Source organism: Molossus molossus, unplaced genomic scaffold (genome assembly GCF_014108415.1).
Source record: "Molossus molossus isolate mMolMol1 unplaced genomic scaffold, mMolMol1.p scaffold_m16_p_1, whole genome shotgun sequence".
Lineage (NCBI taxonomy): Eukaryota > Metazoa > Chordata > Mammalia > Chiroptera > Molossidae > Molossus > Molossus molossus.
Window position 1 is genome coordinate 21,692,766 of NW_023425344.1, and position 20,894 is coordinate 21,713,659.

The window sequence follows — 20,894 nt, forward strand, 5'->3', positions numbered from 1 at the left end:
CTCTGACTGTTTTAGATGGCAGAAAGAATCCGTGTTAGGAAAGGGAAAAGTTTTGATAATGTAAAGGAAACTAAAAGTCAGCAGGATTTTGCTTCTAAGAGATATAGGAAAGACTGAGTGAAGCTCATTGAAAAGTAAGAGAAAGAAGTCTCAATAAGGTGGTGCTTTGAACACAAATACAAAGGGAAAGACCAATAAAAAGTAAACTTTTTATGACCATGTGATTGAAGCTGGGAGTCTTTTACATTTCTTGGAGGATAGATACTAAAATTAGTGAATGCAATCAGAATTAGCATTTGTTGGGGAATCTACCATGCATTAGATTCTTTTCAAACACAAACATCAACGAGGCATCGGACAGCCAGAGCTCTGAAAGGTGGCTCTCACTTACCCATTCTACAGATGGGGAAATCTGAGGCCAAATACATTGCAATGCGTTCAATTAGTAGTGGAGCACCATGTCTCTCTGGTTTCAGAAGCACGACCTTTCTGTCTTCAGTTGGGGTCTTAGAAAGAAGAAAATTTCCTAGGGAAACAGATGGATTTGAGGTACTCTCTGATTGTTAAAACACATACGACAGCGTAAGAAAATATCTCTGAGCTACCCTGAGGAAGAGCTTCCTTGTTTTAGTATCACCTGTATTTCCAAATTGGAAAGTGTCAGGTTAAATTCCTGAAACATGCTTGTCTGTTCATGGTAATTTTGAGCTCATGCATTATGCCTCACATGTTTTGGGAGGCTGTGTCAATGGGCACATGCTGTCCCAGAGCCCACTCACCTGCCCAGGATCACCTCTTCCCAAGTGACTGCCTTCTTCCTTCATCTGCCCCAGGCCCCAAACCAGCATCACCTGCTCGTTTTTAATGTTCAGATTGTAAGGTGATAAAATATGGATTAAGTTTGTATGTAAAAATAAATATGAATGTTCTAGGATTTCTTAAATCTTTCCAGATTTAACATGTGATTCTTTCATGGTATCATATGCAGGCTCTTTTCGGTTTTGACCATTAGCTTCCAGGCGCATGGCGGAAAGAAACATCATGTACTTGTCTGAATCACCGGCACCCAGTATGCTGTTATCTGCTTTTGAATGAAATCATTTGATGCTGTTTAGATAGAACAGTATTCTGTATCAAATTACTTTTTGTAAAGTTGTTGTGATTTTACATATTTTTCAATATATTAAACATACAGGGTTTGGATAGACTTTTTGGAGTTTGTGGCTAGAAAGTCTTAATTTCTGATTATTAAAAAAAAAGTCATTATGCCTGGCAACCCATGCACCAAGAGGCTGCCAGTTCAATTCCCTGTCAGGGCACATGCCCAGGTTGTGGGCCTGATCCCCAGTGGGGGGCATGCAGGAAGCAGCCAGTAAATGTTTTCTCTCATCAATGTTTCCATCTCTCTCTCCATCTCCCTTCTTCTCTCTCTGAAATCAATAAAGAAAAACAAAGTGATTGCAGGAGGGAGATTGATTTTGATTCATGGGTTGTCTACCGAATCAGTTGTATTACATGACAGTCCCACCTTATACACTTAAAATGCTCTTCTTTGAATATGAGGACGACGCTTCTAATGAGTCAACAGCAGCATTACAAGATCTTGAGTTGTTTTTCCCGTAGAGGTAATTACTTTTCTCTGACTCACCCCCACTCTCGGTTCTGACTCCCTAGTGATACACCGTGTGCAGGTACAGAGTGACTCACAGGCTAGATTCCCTCCGCAGTGGATCGGAGCGATTAATACACGAACGATTTTTGTCTACTCAGTTCTCCTTATGTTATAATAACCACTTGAGCAAAATGGTTATATATCCATATGATAACGTAAAAGCAACAAAATGAAAAAGAAAAAGGCAAAGAAAAAAAATTCTTGTTTTCGGCTGTGTAGCCTTTTTTCTGGTCCCTGGCAAATGAAGGAGTTAGAATAGGGATCTGTGACTCTACTCAAATTCTAGAAATTTATGGTTCATCAGTTCAGTGTAGTTAAACGAATGAATTAATTTCCGCATGTTAATTCTTCCCATAATACTGTATTTTAAAATATCTTTAGGAAATTTTGTCACTGTGGTTTAGAAAAGAAACTCAGTGCTGTGAATATATGTGCATGTCCAAATAACACTACAGGAATTATTTATAGCTGGTATATTTTCATTGGTAAGAAATAATCATACTTTATTCAGCCAGAGGTTAGGTCTAAGTTACAGAGAAGTGGAGTATTTTGATGGTTTCTATTTGACAACTTTTTTTCAAAGTTAAACTTCTGACTTATTTTGTCCCTTATTTTTTCAGATTATGCTATGTATAAGTTCTAAGCATGGATAATTATAGTCCTAATGAGGATACATGAAGGAGCCTTCTTCTGGTAAAGCTGAAAAGGTTCATGGAAATGATAACCTTTAATTCTTCACTTTACAGAAGCAATGTTACAGTTCTGGTTAACTCCCCAGGTCCTCGGAAATCTGGTCCGTGGCTCTCCAAGCAATCCATAATACACCTCTTTATACTGGAAAATAATTAATAATAAGGTGTTGATGATGATTAGCATTTAAACCCAGCGCAAATTCCTAGTGGTGATACAAGCCAAAAATGGTTCTTTGCTCTCCAGGAATTTCAGAGAGAAAAGCCAACAGTGTGAAATTCTCTGTAGCTTAACATATTTCCTTTCTAAGACCCAGAATTGCCAGAATCATGTTATTCTCCCCACAGAGAACATTCTTGCCACCGGCTACCTATACCTCACAATGTATAAAATCAAGCTGAGGAATTAGGTGAACTCTATTCATATAAGCAGACGTATTTATATGAGCAAGCCTGGCCATTGTGAAATGGAGAAATCTGTCTCTAAAGAAGTCCTTCTTTGAAGTGGATTCACAGCGAGATATCACGGAATTATATTTCAGAACTGATGGTAGCTTTTGTCCCCTGTTTTCATCAAGTTGATATCGTATGCCAATTGCAATTATCCTTTTAGGATTTGCTGCCTCTGCTGAATCTTTAGTTACTGCAGGTTTTAACCATACGGAGAAAAATCTTGCCTTTTGCACTCTTTTCTGAGCAGCTTCTCTGAACTAAACAACAAAAGGGTCATAAGTGAGACCAGGTGGAGCACCACTTGATTTAGTCTTTCTTATAGGAAATGAGCATATGTGTCCCCTTGACCTTCTATGTCTGCAGCGCGCCATTTTTAAAGGGTTAATATGGTATCATGAGGTTGACTTACTATAGCTCTGATCCACGTGACTGTGGAAATAGAATTTTGATCAGGAGAATTTACTGCCCACAGCGAGTTAAAGGAATAATAACAACAACAACAAAAGGCTTTTCCTGTTCTATACAAGAGACAACTACTAAAGTAAAACACATTCTTTCCCATTTATTAAAACCAGTTAAGGGAGATTTTGTGGCATGAAAGCTTGAATATTACCAATAAATGTCTCCCTTTGCAATTTTAAAGCTGTCTTCAAGTTCATATGTGTTCTGGGATCATAGTGCCACTAAGGGAAATTGGACTTTTGCCTCGTGATTATGGAATAAATCCCCTTTGCTTCAAAATTTTATGGAATGAAGAAGCTAGTGTATTGGTTTCCTGCCCAGAAAATGATGCCTTATTCTCTCTGCAGTTAGCTATTCTTTATTTGGTAACCCCAAACCGCCGTATTTGGCTCTAAAACAGTGTTTCTCAGCGGGGGTTGTTATACCCCAGGGGGATATTTGGCAATGTCTGGAGAGATTTTTGGTTGTCGCAACCAGAGGTAGTGCTGTCGGCACTGAGTAGGTGGAGGGCACGAATGAAGACTGCTTAGGACCCTGCAGTGCATAAGCCAGGCTCCCACAATAAAGAATTATCCAGCCCAAAATGTCAGTAATGTCAAGGCTGAGAACCCCTGCTCTGATGTTCATTACATTGTACTGTAATCATGTATTTACATGTATCTCTCCTCTACTGGCTCAGAAGATTTTTACTGGGTAAGGACTAGTCTTCTCCTCCTGACGTGTCCTCCACAAGATAGGTGTCCCATGAATACTGAATGATGAACAGCTCAAGTTAAGTCTGACTGTGGTTGTTACCTGTATCCTTTTTCTCCATATACTCATCGGTGAGGCTTGGAAATTATTGTTTAAACTCTTGTATTGACATTTGGCACATAAAAACTGCACACACCTTAAGTGTACAGGTCAGTAAATCTTCAGAACATGAACACACCAACATAGCTACCTCATAGACCATCAAGTGAATGTTGGCAGCATCCCATGAACAGTATGGTTCCCAAGTACCACTTCCTGCCTCTCCACTGGTAACCACCATCTTCGTCTCCAACACCCATTTCCTTGTTTTGCCATTGTTTGCTGGTTCAGAATCACATCATGTTTATGAGATTTATTTATGTTATGTGTAGCTGTATGATGTTCATTTTCATTGCTGAATAGTATTTCATTGGGTTAATATACCACATTTTTTTATTCATTTAGTTATTGATGTATTCAGTCATTACAGTTACTACGACATAAATATTCGCGTGCATGTCTTTTGGTGTGTATATGCACACATTTTGGGGATTATATACTAGAAAATGAAGTTATTAGGTCATAAGGAAACACATATATTCAACTTTCAATATGAGTCATGTTCACACTGAAAGATAGGCAAAATAGTCTTTTTTTTTTTTTTTCCTACTTCACCATAGATATAATTCACCAGGTATCTGCTCCTACTTGCAATAAAAATAACCTCTAGCATCAGTAACTACAGTAGAAATTTAATTACCTTAGAGGCTCATGTTTTATTGTATTATCTTTATATGCTCCTATTGTTTTAAGCTTTCCTGATCCGGCTATGACAACATGGGCTTAGGCACTGTGACTGGATTTCACAACAGCTAATGTTAAAAAGAAACATTTAGTTTATAACTGGATTGATGTCAATTACCCCTCCCCACAATACACACATCTCCATGATGCTCAATTTAACTATTGATATTCTGTCTAGAACCTTTTTGTTCATTGTGTATGTATTGCTTTTTTTCTTGTTTTCCTTATTCAGTTCTTCTTCATTCCACTTCACCATGGTTGTGTATTTTCCAAGTGAGCACTGTGCTTCTACATTATTAGCATGTGCCCTCTATTTGTTGACAAGGAGAGGAAACATGTTAATATTCAGTGTGTAATTTCATAGCTATTTAGTAGTGAGGCTGGGATTAGAACTCTGAGATTTGGACTGAGTCACCAGGTCCTTTCAATGAAGAATTAGGTATTAAGTGAAAAGATACGGAAATGACATAAAGGAATTATTAAGCTATAGATGACTATAATCTCCGGTAACCAGAAAAATACTTAATTGTAGTATAAAAAATGTCTTTCTCGTATGACATTCTACAGGTACAAAGCATTTTCAGGTTTAAAGAATGCACACACACACATGCACACACACACATGCACACACATACATTATTTAATTTATTGACACCATAGAAAGAAATTCTAAAAGAGAAACAACTCTCAAACTGATTTTTGTTTTTGATGTCAGTGTGAGTGTGTGTTTGTGTGTGCGTGCGTGCGTGTGTGCGTGTATGTGTGTGAAATGGTAGTAGTGAAGATAAAGTACACTAGGATTATATACTGAGAGGTTTTTTAAATGATATTGACACATACATATTCAAACCATTTACTTCCCATTGTGATGGAGCCTGAAGAGAATCATCAAAACCTAATTCACATACAAAAGTGGGAGGAAGCACAAAAAGAGAAGTAGAAAAATCGTTGTTAAAATTCCCCATAAAGTGAATACTCGTGTGTTTCCTTCCAATGGCAGTTCCACCAATAATTTTATATTCGCCACTGCTTTGAGTCGACAACACAGATAGGAAACACAGATAGGAATCACATCTACTCTCCCACACCAGCTTGCTTCACCTCGCGGTCTTGACTGGACACTATTTTGAGACCATGTCTGAGACCCAGTGCAGATTTCCCAGGAAGGAGTGGCGACGAGCATGCCCAGTCTGTGCCAGTCAGCTGGAGACTGAGAAGCCCAGTGCTCCGGTCTCAGGCTGCCATCTGCATGGCTTTATCATGGGCATCTCAGGCTCAGCAGGTTCAGAGAGAAACCCCTGGTCCCTACCTAGGCTGCTTCCCTGCCACCTTTCCCATCTCAGTGTAGGGATGCCCGACCGTCCAGCATTCACACCTGAAAGGGTGAGTCATCGCTGGAAGCCCTTCTCTCCTAACCCTATCTGGAGTTACTCTCCAAGCCCTGTCGAACCCACCTCTCAACATAATCCCGAATCCATCCTTTCTCTACATTTTTTCTGCATCCACCGCAGTACCAGCCTCCGTCTGCTCTGAGTGTCCATCATGATCTGCCTAAGGTTACATGCATTCAATTCAATTCAGAATCCAAACACGAGCCTTAAAATACAAATGTGGTCACACCACTGTCCTGTAGAAAGCCCTTAGAAATGCTCCTTTGCCTGTAGGATAAAGGTGAAGGTCTGTAAACTGGCCTAGAAGGCCGGGCATTGTCTGATCTCAGCTCTTTCCCAGCATGCCTTAGAGCTCTTCTGCACAGAAACACCCCCATCAGCTGTTCGGGTTTGAGCCATCCTAGCTTTCTTCTGTCTTCGATCATCCAAACAAGATATTCTTTCTCTACGAAAATCTCTTCACATTCATTTCATTTAGTTTTAAATCTCTTCCTTCTCTTTGGAATCCAACTTAAATGTCAGGGAAGCTTTTCCTGATACCTCAACTTAGTTTCCCCAAGTGCATACACGTACAGTTTCTTGCAGTCTTTATTCTACTTTACACAACTGCAATTCGAATCTAATCTACTTCTTTTTCCAAGGTCTGTATTAGTCTCCTATTGCTGCTGTACAAAATTACAACCAACGCAGTGACTTAAAACAATACAGATTTATTATTTTACAGAACTATAGGTCAGAAGTCCAAAATGTGTCTCAAGGGGCTGAAATCGAGGTGTTCACAGGACTACATTTCTTTGTGGAAGGGGAAGAATCCTTTTTTTTTTTTTTGTCTTGTTAACATCTAGAGGTGACCTGCATTCTTGCCGTGGCCCGCTTCCATCTTCAGAGCCAACGACAGCCAATCAAGTGTTTCCCCTGATGACATCTCCCTGGTCCTGGACCTTCTGCCACCCTGTCTCCCATTTAAGGGCCCAGATGATTACTTTGTGCCCACCTGGGTAATCCAGGATCATCTGCCTACATCAAAGTTAACGGATTAGAAACCTTAATTTCATCCGCAATGTCAATTTCTCTTGACATGTAACATAACGTAGTCACATGTATCAGGGGTTAGAGCATGGACGTTGTTCGGGGTCATCCAACAAGGTCTAGCTCAACAACGAACGTTAAGCTCCCTGAGGGCAGGAACCATACTTGTCTTGCATAATGCTAGATCCCCAGCACCTAGCACATTGCTCAAGTCAGTGTAGTACTTTGCAAATATTTATTAGATGAAAGAATAAATTAATAAAGTACAATTATTATCGGTTATCAATGGCAGTAGAGACAGGAAGCGAGTCTCAGGGTGGGAAATAGGCAGCCTACTAATTATGCTACATCAAACTATTACGGAAGCATATAGATTAATTGTTCGAACCACTTTATCCAAATCATCACATATTCTTTGGGAACTAAAAAACAAGCCCTGCGTTTTATTTTGGAATGCTTGCTAGTTCTCTCCAGCCCCCACCGGAATGAATTCCATAATCATGTACTCAGCACAGGAATATCAGCATAAATGCTTTCCTGGAGCATACAGCTGCTATCGCTGAGGCTGACTGTAGCTCAGACATATGCTGGGGTACAAAGCAGATAAGTTTGGAATTAGTTGTGATAGGTAATCCACAAAATAGCGAGACTGCATGCCGGTAATCAAGAATTCACTGTAATTACTTTAATCTGTAATCGGCTCAACACAGTGCCCAAAAGACTGACTGAAGAATTCTGCAGCTAGAGAGGAAGTTGGTTAATTATTCCAAGACCATCCCTTTGTTCCCATATTGATCTTGAATTGTATGACCTTTTCCTTCATTGGTTTGTATATTTATTCACTCAGTGGGAATGTGTTAATTACAGTAGGGGCATATTAATTATACCACAAACAAAATCAATAAAACATGTCCTCTCAACCCACCTACTAAGAGACAGACATGTAAATAAACGCTTAAGTACATTATTAATTCTCTTCATTTATTGAAAAAAAAAAAAAAAGGAAGTAGACTCAAAGTTAATAACCTGTTACTATGAGATAGTTCTTTAAATTTTAAATTAAAAAGACAAACCCGACTTATGTGGCTCAGTGGTTGAGCATTGACTGAGGTCACCAGTTCAATTCCCGTTCAGGGCACAAGCCCAGGTTGTGGGCCCGATCCTCAGTGGGGGGCATGACGGAGGCAGCCAGTTGATGCTCTCTCTCATTGACGTTTCTCTCTCTCTCTGCCTCTTCCTTCCTCTTTCTCTAAAAATCAATGAAGAAAAATTTTAAAATATAATAATGAAAATAAATTAAAAGGACAAATTATTTGGAAAACACACACACGCGCGCGCGCGTTAATAATGTTGTTTCCAAGGACATCAACTTAGTTTACTGAGGAAAATAGTGAGGTTTAAGTTGACTTTTTTTTGTTCCTGAGTCTATAAGCTATAGATCTGTACTAAACTTAAGTGCATAGTAGACTATTGCACAGTAAAATCAATCCATAAGAATTCAGTGTTTTCAGTCCTCTGAAACAGTTATCTTAGATTGTGAATGAAAAAAGTTTGCATTTTCAAAGTTCAACCGAGGAAACTCATGATGCTGTTCTACATTGCTCGTTACCAAGATACAGTGACTTTGTCCACCAAAGTGTAAACATCAAAGTTCTTACAGGCTGGATTAGAGGTGAAGTCTTCCAACTGCTGTTTAATATGGACAGTGAGAAATTTTTCAAAAAGCCATGTTTAAATGCAGAAAGAGGGAGCTAAACTTTGAGAGCGGCACGCATGACAAAAACTTCAGGAATTTCATACTATTATAAGTTTGCCATGAGTCAGCCGTTAGTGTGGCACCCACAACAAATAAGCTCCTATGATTTTAGAGTGCTTGGTTAAGAGTATAGCATGTGAAAAATAGTAGCCAATGAATGGTCTCACTCCTGCTGGTTGTACTGTTGTCGGAGGAGTTCACTGAGAAGACATGGCTGCAAGCCAGACCCGGGCAAATGGAGGTTCCTCACCCCTCCCCTGTCCTTGGAATGTACGTTGTGCCCACCCTCCTACAGTGGGAGTCCTTTGAAAGGAGGTAATTTTGAGAAACCAAAGCATTGTTGAGACCATCTGGACAGTAATTGTGACTGAACTCAGGTGAGGCCTCTATATAAACTTGGAAGATTTTGGCTGAAAGGTGATCTACTTGTCTTGTGGTCTCCCCGGACAAGCCTCATGTATAAATACCCTTGCTTTATGGACTGGCCTGCCTCTTTCTTTGACATTTTCCTTGCCTTGCACGTCTGTGCAAGGAGGGTAGCTTCAGATGTCAGTCGGGAGGCTCCCGAGGTCTCAAGCCAACAACTCTTCTTATGTGTAGGCATCTCAGGCAACAGATGGCATAATACTCTCAAGAACTAGAAGCATTTTGAAGAGGTCAGGATAGTGAAAACGACAGGCAAAGAAAGCTTAATGATAGTAACCATGTTTGACTTGGGAAATAAAAGAATCGAGATGTTTATAAAGCTTCATTTCCCCCCTTGTTTATTGAATTTATTGGGGTGACACTGGTTAACAAAATTATATAGGTTTCAGGTGCACAATTCTACATCATCTGTACACAGTTCAGTGTGCTCACCTCCCCAAGTCAGGTCTCCATCCATCACCATTTATCCCCCCTATACCATCCTCCACAGCCTGCTACCTTCCCCGGCAATGATTTTTAAATTTCAAATATTTGAAAATTTATTATTTTCAGGAATAATTGGGTTGTAGGACTCAGGAAAGTAATGGAAATTTACAGAAAGAACAGTTTCTGATCAGCATTAAAAAGTTCAAATAGGGCATATCAAAAATGGAGCGGGCATCCTGGCAAGTAGCGAGTGCCCGTCCTTAGGGATCTTAAACAGCCTGGGCCTCACTTGTAGATGTTCAACGACTCTCACCGAGCAGATTTGAGCATCTGAAATGTGGTTGCTTTAACTATATTAAACATCAACTTGTAAAACTGCAGCACTGCACTAGTTCCTGAGATAGTCACTGAAGGTAAATAGTAATTTATAAATACTCAGTGATTTACAATGGCATCGTGTTTTCAGGAAAATGACCTTAGAAAACTTCATAAAAAGTAACTGATAGAAATGCATGTATTTCTGTCTTTCCAAGATTGCCAGTATTTTCTCCGGGGGTGAGTACTTGACTCTTAAGTTAGGGACGAGCTGAAGCAGTTCACATACTTGTGGAACATGTTGTCTAAAACCGATGTGTTCCTCGGCTCTTGAATTGCACTTGCAGGGAGAGAGCTTCACAGCCTGGAAGGGAGGCTGGAACTCAGCCCTGAGAAGAGCGGGTCCCTTCCTGCCATCTCACGCACATTTGGGGGTGCACATTCAGGAGTGGAACATTGTACACACGCTTGTACACAGTCTAGTCGCTCTCTGCTCCCCCCTCCCCACCACTGCCCTGGAACCTGTGTAAATTCCCATTTGTTAAATGAGCATGATATGACTCCACTCTTGTCTTGTTCAAGCTCTGCTGTGAGCTGATAAAATCGAGCTATTTTTGCTCAGTATCACATGGCTTCTTCTAGCTCCTTCCATCATCCTCCCTGCTTTGCTTGGTAAAATGGGCGGCGCTGGTGTTTCCGTGTAAAGTACTATGTCCGAGTGTTTAACTTCTCTATATGCTGCTACTGAGAGCTGGTCCGAGAAGTTTAATTTCACTTATTACCAAACAGGTTTACTCAGGACCCCACCAATCTACATGATTTCAACAGATTCTCTAGGCTTTCCCGAGAAGGAAGTGTTATCTTTAACACTGTAAACTGAAGGTGATGGTTTGTGTTAGACAAGACTGAGAAAAGCTGAGATCTGTTTGACCCCCAAGTCCACATGCTTCTCATGACACAGGGCTGCTGCCTTATTTGACTTAGACGTTTTAATAGAGGCGTTTTGAGGCAGATTGCTCTAAAGTGAGAGCCAATTTATTCCCGTTTGTAACTTTTCTGTTCAGTTGCTCAGGTTGCGTTCTTGTGCAATGAAGTGAATGGATATTTTTGCTTCCACAGTTTTTCTGGGCAGTCATTTGCTTGCTAGCCATGCCCATAAAAGGGAAATGCTTTCCACAAATAGTATCTTGGGCAAAAAGTATTGTTCCTTTTGATGTATTTTTACTTCTTTCTCTGAAACCCTTACATGGTAAACGGGAATAAGACAACAGTTTACAGAGGAATGGCCGGATGAAGCCCTCCAACCGCCAGGAAGGAATTTCTGCATGGGGTTCCTCCTTTGAAAGGGCAGCAAACTGGCTGTTTTTGTGTGTGTGTGCGTGTGTGGGGGGGGTTCCTCCAGCACATCGAGCTAGACAGAAGGGGAAACAAGAAAGAAATATAACTCTACCCTTAACTGTGAGTTAAAAACCAAGATCCAGGGAAGAAATGGCAAATGTCTTTCTAACACCTTCCCTTGCTGCAGGAGTTAGAGACGTGTGTGCCTAGGGTGATGAGATCAGATTGATATGTCAGCCCGGGCTTTCTGTGCAGGCCAAAGATCAGAGCTCTCTGTGGCTCCCCAGACGCACCCCCACAGACTGAGCGTGCCTGCTGGTGTGAACTTGGCCATCTGATCCCATTCTGTGTAGAATAAGCCTTGCTGTGTTAGGGCAGTGACAGGTGGGGCTGGAAGTGAGGGCCCAACTTACTATTTCCCAAAACCTCCCCCTCTAGGAAATTGTTTGATTTAAAAATATATATATATACTGCAAGCAGGAGAAAATATGCAGTGCTCGGTGGTTATGTAGAACGTTTGTCATACACGGCAGGGCCCCTAATAACGAAATAATTGTTTAGCACGAGCTGTGCAGTCGCCTCTTTTGAAATGGTACGTGACAAACCCAATAACTTCAGCATCCATCCTTTCCATGCCCCCCCCCCTCCACCCCGAGGTACCATCGCCTAAGTTGCAAGGTCCTTGGGGAAGGAGAGGGAAGGTTTTCTGCATCCGTGTAGCCATCTAACAGCCTGGCACAGTGCCTTTCTCCCGGCAGGCGCCCACAGAGGGTTTGGTGATTCATTGGTATTGCCACTTTTCTTGTGAGGACGGGAAGACAGGCTGCACGAGCAGAAGTACGATATGCCTATTTCCCCTGTCACCCGTGCGGATCACCTGAGGGGAAAATAGCATTCATTTTTTCAGTCTGATTGTAAGGCTCTTCAAAAGAGCTGTTTGGATTTTATCGGAGATGAAATTCTCATTTGGAGAAACTAACATATAGTTCCAGCTTAGGATGCAGTTTAAACACCGCGTGGTATTTTTAATATATGTTAAAATGTAGGTCTGTCAATCATGCTGGTGTTTCTATAAGGGGATGTCACAGAACGCTTCCCTAAAAGAGGCTCAAATTGGAAGACACACTAGTTATTATTAATAGTTACTATTCTTCACTATGCGTCTTATAAAATGCAGTATTTTCACTACTTTCCAGGAGTGCTGTCAGAGATTCCGACAGAAATAAAAATGCATGCACTACTAACTAGGACTTCAGTTAATGATACCAAATGTTATGAATATTCACTTTTTAAAGCCACCGTTTCTGGAGAAATTTCTATCTGCCAGGCATGGTGCTAAGTGTTTTACATACATCACCTCATTTAATCTCTATTATAATGCTATTTTAAAGATGAAGAAGTGATGTGGGTTGATTTGCATGTTAGGATCACGCAGAATGGGACAGCTTGCAAAACCCCAATTTTAAACACTGCATTGTTGACTTAAGTTTCTCGCTGAATCGTCTCTGCCTTTTCCTGAGCACTTAGGAACAGGCATTGTGTATTTTCTGGTTTAGCCACGTTGACGAGGAATCTTCAGCGCTTTCCATTTATGATGCTTATTCAAAGACTTCTGTCTGCGTGACAGCAGCAATTCCTCGCGCTGATTCCCCTCCTTGTTCTTTTGTGTCCTGTGTGCATTTAAACCGTAAAACTAAATGATAAACCCTCTGATGGAAAAAAGGAAAACCTATGTTTATGTAAGTGTGACTGATGAAAGCCAGGAATATCCAAAATTCTTGATCTCGAGCAGAAGCCCGTGGTTTTAGAAGCCAAGAAAACAAAAGCAACTTGTTCTTTTGATACTGTCGTATACTCGTTATTAATCATGGGGAAGGAGTAAAGGGGAGGCCAGGTATTATAGGCATGTCATTTGGGCCCCTTCACCAGGAAGCTGAAATTTCACTCCCCAGGGTGGGAGAAGGAATCTAACAAAGGAAAGGCAGATGCTTGCCCAGTAAATTTGGGATGACCTAGGGAAGGATCCTGCCTGTCAGTCACACCTGGGAGACGAGATGGTTGACCAGAATGGGTGTGGTCACTGCAAACTCACAAACATTTGGGAATACATAATCGCCTAAACAAAGAAGTTCTTTCTCTTGTGTTTTTGAGACTCTTGTTGCTCCTGGCTGACTCTTGGCTCCTGGTATTGGTTCAGATGGCTCATGGCCATTCAGACCCCACACACAATGGACTGATGGACCGCAGCTAGCCTGATGCTATGTTGGACCATGCAAATACAGAACAGAAACTCTGGACACTGGCTCCGATTTAAGCTGTACCGAAACCCCAGCTACACTTCTTCGATGACTGGACTAAGAGAAATGGGACTTTGGAAACTCAGGCATGTAATTCCACAGAAATAAAGCTTTCTGCTCGATTGCAGCCCCCATTTGATTCTTAGAAAATTTCTTTTCTCGGGATATTACAAGAACTCCACCCCCAGCAGCAACCGAGGGAGATAGGCATGGTCCCCTCTGATAACACTTTTACTCAGTAGCGGAGTCTGGGTAAAGCTGTCAAACTCAAATTGTTGCAGTGCTGCCTCTATCTTCACAGCCATATGTTGACAGATGTTTTTGTCTGTAACTCCAGCCTTCTAATGTGTAGTGTGACTTCCACTCAAAGATGTTTTTCTTTAACTTGTGATGTTTTATCTATAAAAATATTTCACCCATATGAAAAAGTAGTCAAATTAGAAAGAGGGAATTAAAAATATACTACATCAAAAGAAAACCCAAGATGTTACCCATCTTTTTCCCTCCCAGCTGGTGATGGAGAACAACAGGACAATCTTGGATTCCTTCTGTCAGCTCAGAAAGGTTCCGAGGTAGAGCACCAGTTCCGAAGCGAGAGCAATCCTGCCACAGCATAGCGCCCCGGGAAGAGAAATCTGCAGTCTCATTAGGATTTATCCCCCAAAAGAAGTTCGCAATCAAGGGCAAAGGAAATATTATCAAAAATTAATTAATAAATTGTAGGTTGGCCTATGCAGATTCATAGAATAATCAAGTTGACCTTCACAAGAAGGAAATAGGTTTTCTCATTTGGAAATGTTTACATTGGGCACGTCATCCTCCTTTATCAAGACGAGTACATGTTCTTCCTGATCATCATTTGCCTCTTTGGAGTTGCAGGTTTACACTGAATCTACAGATTGCTTTGGGTAGTATGGATTTTAGTGATGTTAAGGTTTCCAATCCATGAACAAGGTATTTGCTTCCACTTTTTTTTTTTTTTGTATCTTCCTCTGTTTCTTTTTTCAATGTCCTGTATTTTTCTGCGAACAGGTCCTTTACTTCTTTGGTTATGTTTATTCCTAGGAATCTTAATTTTTTGTTGCAAAGGCTAGAGTTGCAGATTTAAAAACCCACCTTGACAGATGCTGCTAAGAGTGTTACTCTGGCTAAGAAGTGCAGAAATAGCACCAGGGAGTTTCCACATTGCACCCAGGGAGAGATCACGCATTTTGGCATCACTAAGAAGCCATTGTTTGCAGAAGGGAAAGCTGTCTTTGATTCCTTCATCTTCACCTCTTGTCTGACACTTTGCTTCAAGCACAGTCTTGGTGGGCATCACGTTGATCATTTCTTTCTCACATGTCCACAGCTGAGTCTCACTACTAAATTTTGTAATTCATGGCACCTGTAAGCATCTCCTGTGTCCAAAACCCCGAGTGCTTACTCATTCTCTGTTCACCACGGAGCAGTAGTTTGGACGTTCTCTTGTCATGCTGACGGCACATTTTGGTTATTATGCTCGTGAACTTTACATTGGTCATGTCCTTCCCCATTTGGTTTTAAAAACATTTATAGGCCAATCATAATATAACACCTAAGGGAGTTCAAGTTCCAGAGACAGTGAGAAACTTGACTTTGTGTTTAATCGTTAGTATAGTTGATACAATGTTAGCTGAGAAAACATAAAATCATCCCAGGGGCTTAACTCAATAGACGTTTACTTTTCTCTCACATGAAGACCAATTGGCAAGGGGGTTGGGGTTCTATTCATGCCTATTTTCAGGGCCCAGGCTTCTTTCATCTCGCTCCATCACCCCTGAGGCTGCCGAGCCATGTCTGCACCCTTTGCCTCCAGCCTGAAGAGTGCAGACTGCTTTCACCGTTACGTTGGCCATTTCGCTTCCACTAATGTGCTGTTGACCAGTGTGAGTCATGTGACCTTGACTGAAACCAGTGGCAGCCGGGAAATACAGTTTCTGGGTGGACAGTCGGCTATCTCCCAATTATGAGTCTACTAAAGATAAACCAGTTTATGATGGTCACCAAGCAACCTTTAATACAGTATTCGAAACAAGAAATTTAGTGATGTACTCTGTCTCTTCATAGCCTAAAGGGCATTGTAGTAGTTTGCTGGGGCTGATAGAACAAAATACCACAGGGTGGTTGCTCAATGTAACGGAAATTTTTTCTCTGAGTTCTGGTGGCTGAAAGTCTAAAATCCAGTGACAGCAGGGCTGTGCTTCCTCTGAGATTCTGGGTAGAATCCTTCCTTGCTCTACCCAGTTTCTGGTGGTGGCTGTCCACCCGATGACATTCCCAGACTTGCAGCTAGAGTGCTCCGATGTCTCCTGCCATCGCCGCATGACAGTCTCTTTCTGTGTGTCTGTCTTCACCTGGTGTTTTCCACATTGGCCTCGTCTTAACTTGATGTCATCTGCACAGACTCTGTCTTCCAAATAACATCACATTCATAGGTACCAAATATTAGGACTTCAACATTGTAGTTTGGGAAACAATTCAACCCAACAGGAATGTTGGGCTCCTTTATTTGCCTTTATATGTCCTGAGCAATTTCTGCCTATTCATAAATTAAATACAAAAATGGAAACTATAATCATAGCAAGGTTCTGTTTATTTCCACCAGGATCTGGGCTGGGGACATTCCAGACTGTGGGTCAGCAAACTTTTTGTAAAGGTCCAGACAGCACATCATTTCGGCTTTGTGAGCTATATAGTTCGTGTTACAATTACTCGACTCTGCCATTATAGCATGAAAGTAGCCAGTCAATAGAAAATGAATGAGTATGGCTCATGTAAGCTCCAATAAAACTTTATTTGCCAAAAAAAAAAAAATCAAACTGGTGTCAGGCTGGATTTTGCCGATGGACAGCAGTTTTCAGACCACTCTGCTACACTGTGATCCATTATAACTTGGATGTGAACATTGTGAAATGAATCCAGCTTTGAATTCTACACACATAAATTCAAATTACGGCCATCATTGAGTAGCTGTGACCTTGAATGGCTTAACCTCAGTAGGTGCCAGTCCCTCATCAATAGAATGAGAACAATTCACATAAATCATCTACATGGTACTTAGCTCTTTGGAGGCATTCAAATGTAGCCATCTATATAGGTCTTTCTTTATAGAGGCAGTGTAGCAAAATGGATATGAGCAAGAACTATATAGTCAGATGCCCCTTCCTGGTGTTTGATCTTGGGCAAGTTCCTTAATATCACTGTGCCTCATTATTCTCATCACTAAAACAGAGATAATGATAGTGTTTACCTTCTAGCTTGCTTATGAGGATTCAGAGAGTTAATGCATGTAAAGCAATTAGATCAGTGCCTCGTACTTAATAAGCACTTAGTAAATGTTGCCCACTCATATTGGCCATCGTGGTTATAATTGGCTTCTCTTGTTACTCAGCAATAGGATGTATTATTGAATTTTATTTTTGATGAATTTATGTCAAGGAGTGAACTGAATTAATACATGATGATTATGCAGGTCTAAGTCATTTCTTTTTCTGAGTTATTTGTTCTAGTAGGATGAAAGAGTGGTTTTTCTTTTATTCTCTATATTATTTCTGCTCCATGAAGGAGGACAAAGGTATCAGACTGTTACGGCAACCACTCTGTCCTAAAGCCACACTACGCCTGAAAATTTTCACACATGTTACAATAAGGCTTTAAAGGAAAATGAAATTCAATAAGTAGGATTTCGCTTTAGAACCTAATTTGGTATAAAATATTTATCTATTATATCTGAGGCTTTGGATGCCACTAAAAAATTCTTTCAATTAAAACATGTATATAATTGGATACAATTTTGCTAATATGTACTTGACAAGTTTCCATGGATATGTGGCGGAGAAAAACCTCTTGGGTACTAATTCTTGTTGGTTACATTAACTTACTGATTTTCAGAAACTTCTCTTTTTCTATTGGAAACCAATAGGGATGAAGATTTATCAGATGAATTAGAGTAGTAATCTAGAATTAGAATTAGAATAGTAAAACAGAAAATTGCTAATTAACTTTTGTAGTTAGTAAGTTAAAAATGTAAATTTAATTTGGAAATATGTGTTTCTAAATAATGAGAACTACTTGCAGAGAACTAATTATGATGATCATCTAGCTGGTTTCTCACTTTCCTGAAAGTAAGAGGAAATACCAGTCATAGTTCCTATTGTTCAGTTGGTGTATTCATGAGGTTCAGTTTTAAATGGAATATTTTTATTTCTGTATGTTAAACATGGCATGTGCTATGCTCATAATATAAATGCCACCTGATATTGGTTTAGATAAATTCAAATCCATAGAAATATAGTTTTGTGTTTTTGTTACTTACTGATGTTTGGAGACTTATTTATTTTTTAAAAAATGAATGTCTGAATTACCTTGATAGCATTTGAAAGCTCCCTGTAATTTAATGGCTCAGTAACTTCTCAGTTCCTTCAGTTGGACTAGGTTTAATTTTATTATTATTTTTTTCTTTATTGATTTTAGAGCAAGAAGAAGGGAGAGGGAGAGAGTGGTAGAAACATCATTGAGATGACAGAAACATCATTGAGATGACATTGATTGGTCTCCTCCTGCATGTCCCCCAATGGGGATCTGACCCACAACCTGGGCATGTGCCCTGACCAGGAATCAAATCTGGACATCTTGGTACATGGGTGGATACTCACCCACTGAGCCACACCGGTCGAGTGAATTTTAAATAGTGAGCTTGGAAAAATATAGCACCATTGTTTATTTCATACAGAGAGTTTGTGAATCTTTAACTATCTTCTCATATTGATTATCTAGGTGACTCCTTTTTTTCCACCATAGCAGAGCCCATTATTTGGGTACCATGGCCTCATTAAAAAAAATTATCATTTGCTCTTCAGTTATAGTCATTGGAGTTATTTATTATTATTATTACTGTTATTATTATTGTTTTATTGTGGCTCCGAAATATGTAGTATTGTTTCTGGTAGCTTTCAGACCTGGGATATCATACACATTTCCCAACCCCACCCATTTTTTCCCATCTATTTCCAATTGATTTGTTTCAGAGTTTGTTGAAGTCTCCCTTCTCTCCAGATTAAAGTATTTGGGGGTTTGAAACTATCTTAATTTGCTAGGGCAGCGCTAACCAAGTACTGTACTTCTAAATAATAGAGATCCCATCTTTCATACTTCTGCTGACTAGATGTGCAAATTCAAGGATCACTTGCTTCTGAGGGCTGCGAGGGAAGGAGCTCCTTCAGCCTTCTCTCCTGAGCTTGTCCGGCCATCTTCCTGTTCATGGGGTGCTCTCTACGTGCACATCTCTCTGCGTCCAAACTTCCCTTTTTCATAAGGACAAGAATCATACTGCATTAGGGCCCATCCTTATGAGCTCACTTTAACTCGATTATCCCCATAAACACCCTATCTCCAAATCTAGTCTCAGTCTGAGGCACCGGGGTTAGGACTTCCACACACTAGTTTTAGGGAGGCGCTACTCAGTGTGTCACACAGATTCATTAGACATTTGCCTCTTTAATGTAGAGATGAGAGACTGGAGAGTCTACTTGGCCAGTCTAAGTTCATGCATTTTGTTTGTGGCAGGATGAGAATAATCTAATTTTTGGACACTTCCCAGAGTATTCTATTACCTTTTCTCTAGATGAACGCCTCAGTCTATTCTACACAAATAGACAAGTTCTCCATGCTGGACTCACTCAGGTTCCCTTTTAATTGATGGGGAAGTGATTGAGGTCCATCTGACTCTATGCCTGTGCTGTTGGTTCTTAGGTAAAGAAAAATTAATTAATCCAATGTCTTATGTATCTTCTATACACAGTTTCCATTCATCCATTCAGCAAAGATTTATTAAGAAGCCTTATAGCACTGATACTGGCTAGACATTAGGCTGTTAATTTCAACAGGATCTGTGAATGTTCTCCTCTGTCATGTGAGAGAGGGTGAAAATGAGTTTCACTGGTTTTAAGGAGTGTGCTCTTTAACGGTTATATGAGTAGTTTCTGAGGCTGTGTTGTTCTCCAAAGAGCATTTGTGACTTCTAACCAAGTATATCTGCAACATTCGTAAATACTGATGGTGTTTCCATAATGTGTGTGAAGAACGTCAGTCATATGGAATTTAAATTACCTTCCCTGTACCTCGTCCTTGGCTGCTCACATGTGTGTTGGCCACAAAGGTAGCAGGCTGCAATATGATTGAACAGCAACCTGTAGCGATAAAATATCCACATCTTCTCTCACCTAGGGAACAGGAAAGCACGTCAGAATGGAAATTATTTATAGGCAAAGTTGCAATAAACATATGCCAAGTATGTGATATATTAAATGTATATTTATTTTGAGCTCAGCATCCATAGGATGTGAGAAGTTCAAACATCTGTTCTTATTACCTTTTTATATGTAAAAAACAAAAATGTTTTCAGGAAAGATGGTTTAGATGATAATAGTGTAGATTCGTGCTATGCTTAATGCATTCAGATACTTTGTTATAATACTGTGCACTTGTGTTATAATACTGTAGGCAAAGTTTGAAGTATACTTGTTAAGAGCTTCAGTTTAAAGTTACGGTAGACTCCAGAGAACAGGTATTCACTTGAGAAACATAAGTGGAATGATATGTCGCTTACCCGTGACATATATTTTGTAAAACATTCTGCGACACCCTCACAGATACTAATGCTTTCTTATTGCCAGTTGCTTCCTCCATGAACAATCTCATCGAGTAATGATAGAGGGGCATTAGGAAAATTTTGAGAAGTGTTTTGGAGATGAGCAGTGAATATTCGATTAGAAAAAGACTACTTAGGGTGTAAGGACAAGGTTAGACTAGGGCATGACGTTTGGGGAGGGTGACAGGAATAGGAAAAAAAAAAAGCTTGACAACCGGGGCAGAAGTTGGACCTATGAGTGGAGAGTTAATGCCTGTTATCGAGGACACGAACGCTCTTTGGTGTCAAAATCAGGAAATAATTAGGGGAGAAATGTGAAAAGTGTCAGGAAGTGGTAAGAGTCTTATAAAAAGGAAATTACTCTGGCACCTCATTGTGTATTGATTAGTGAGAGATGAGCAATAAGAAGAGGAAGTTGTAGCTGCCAAAGGGAA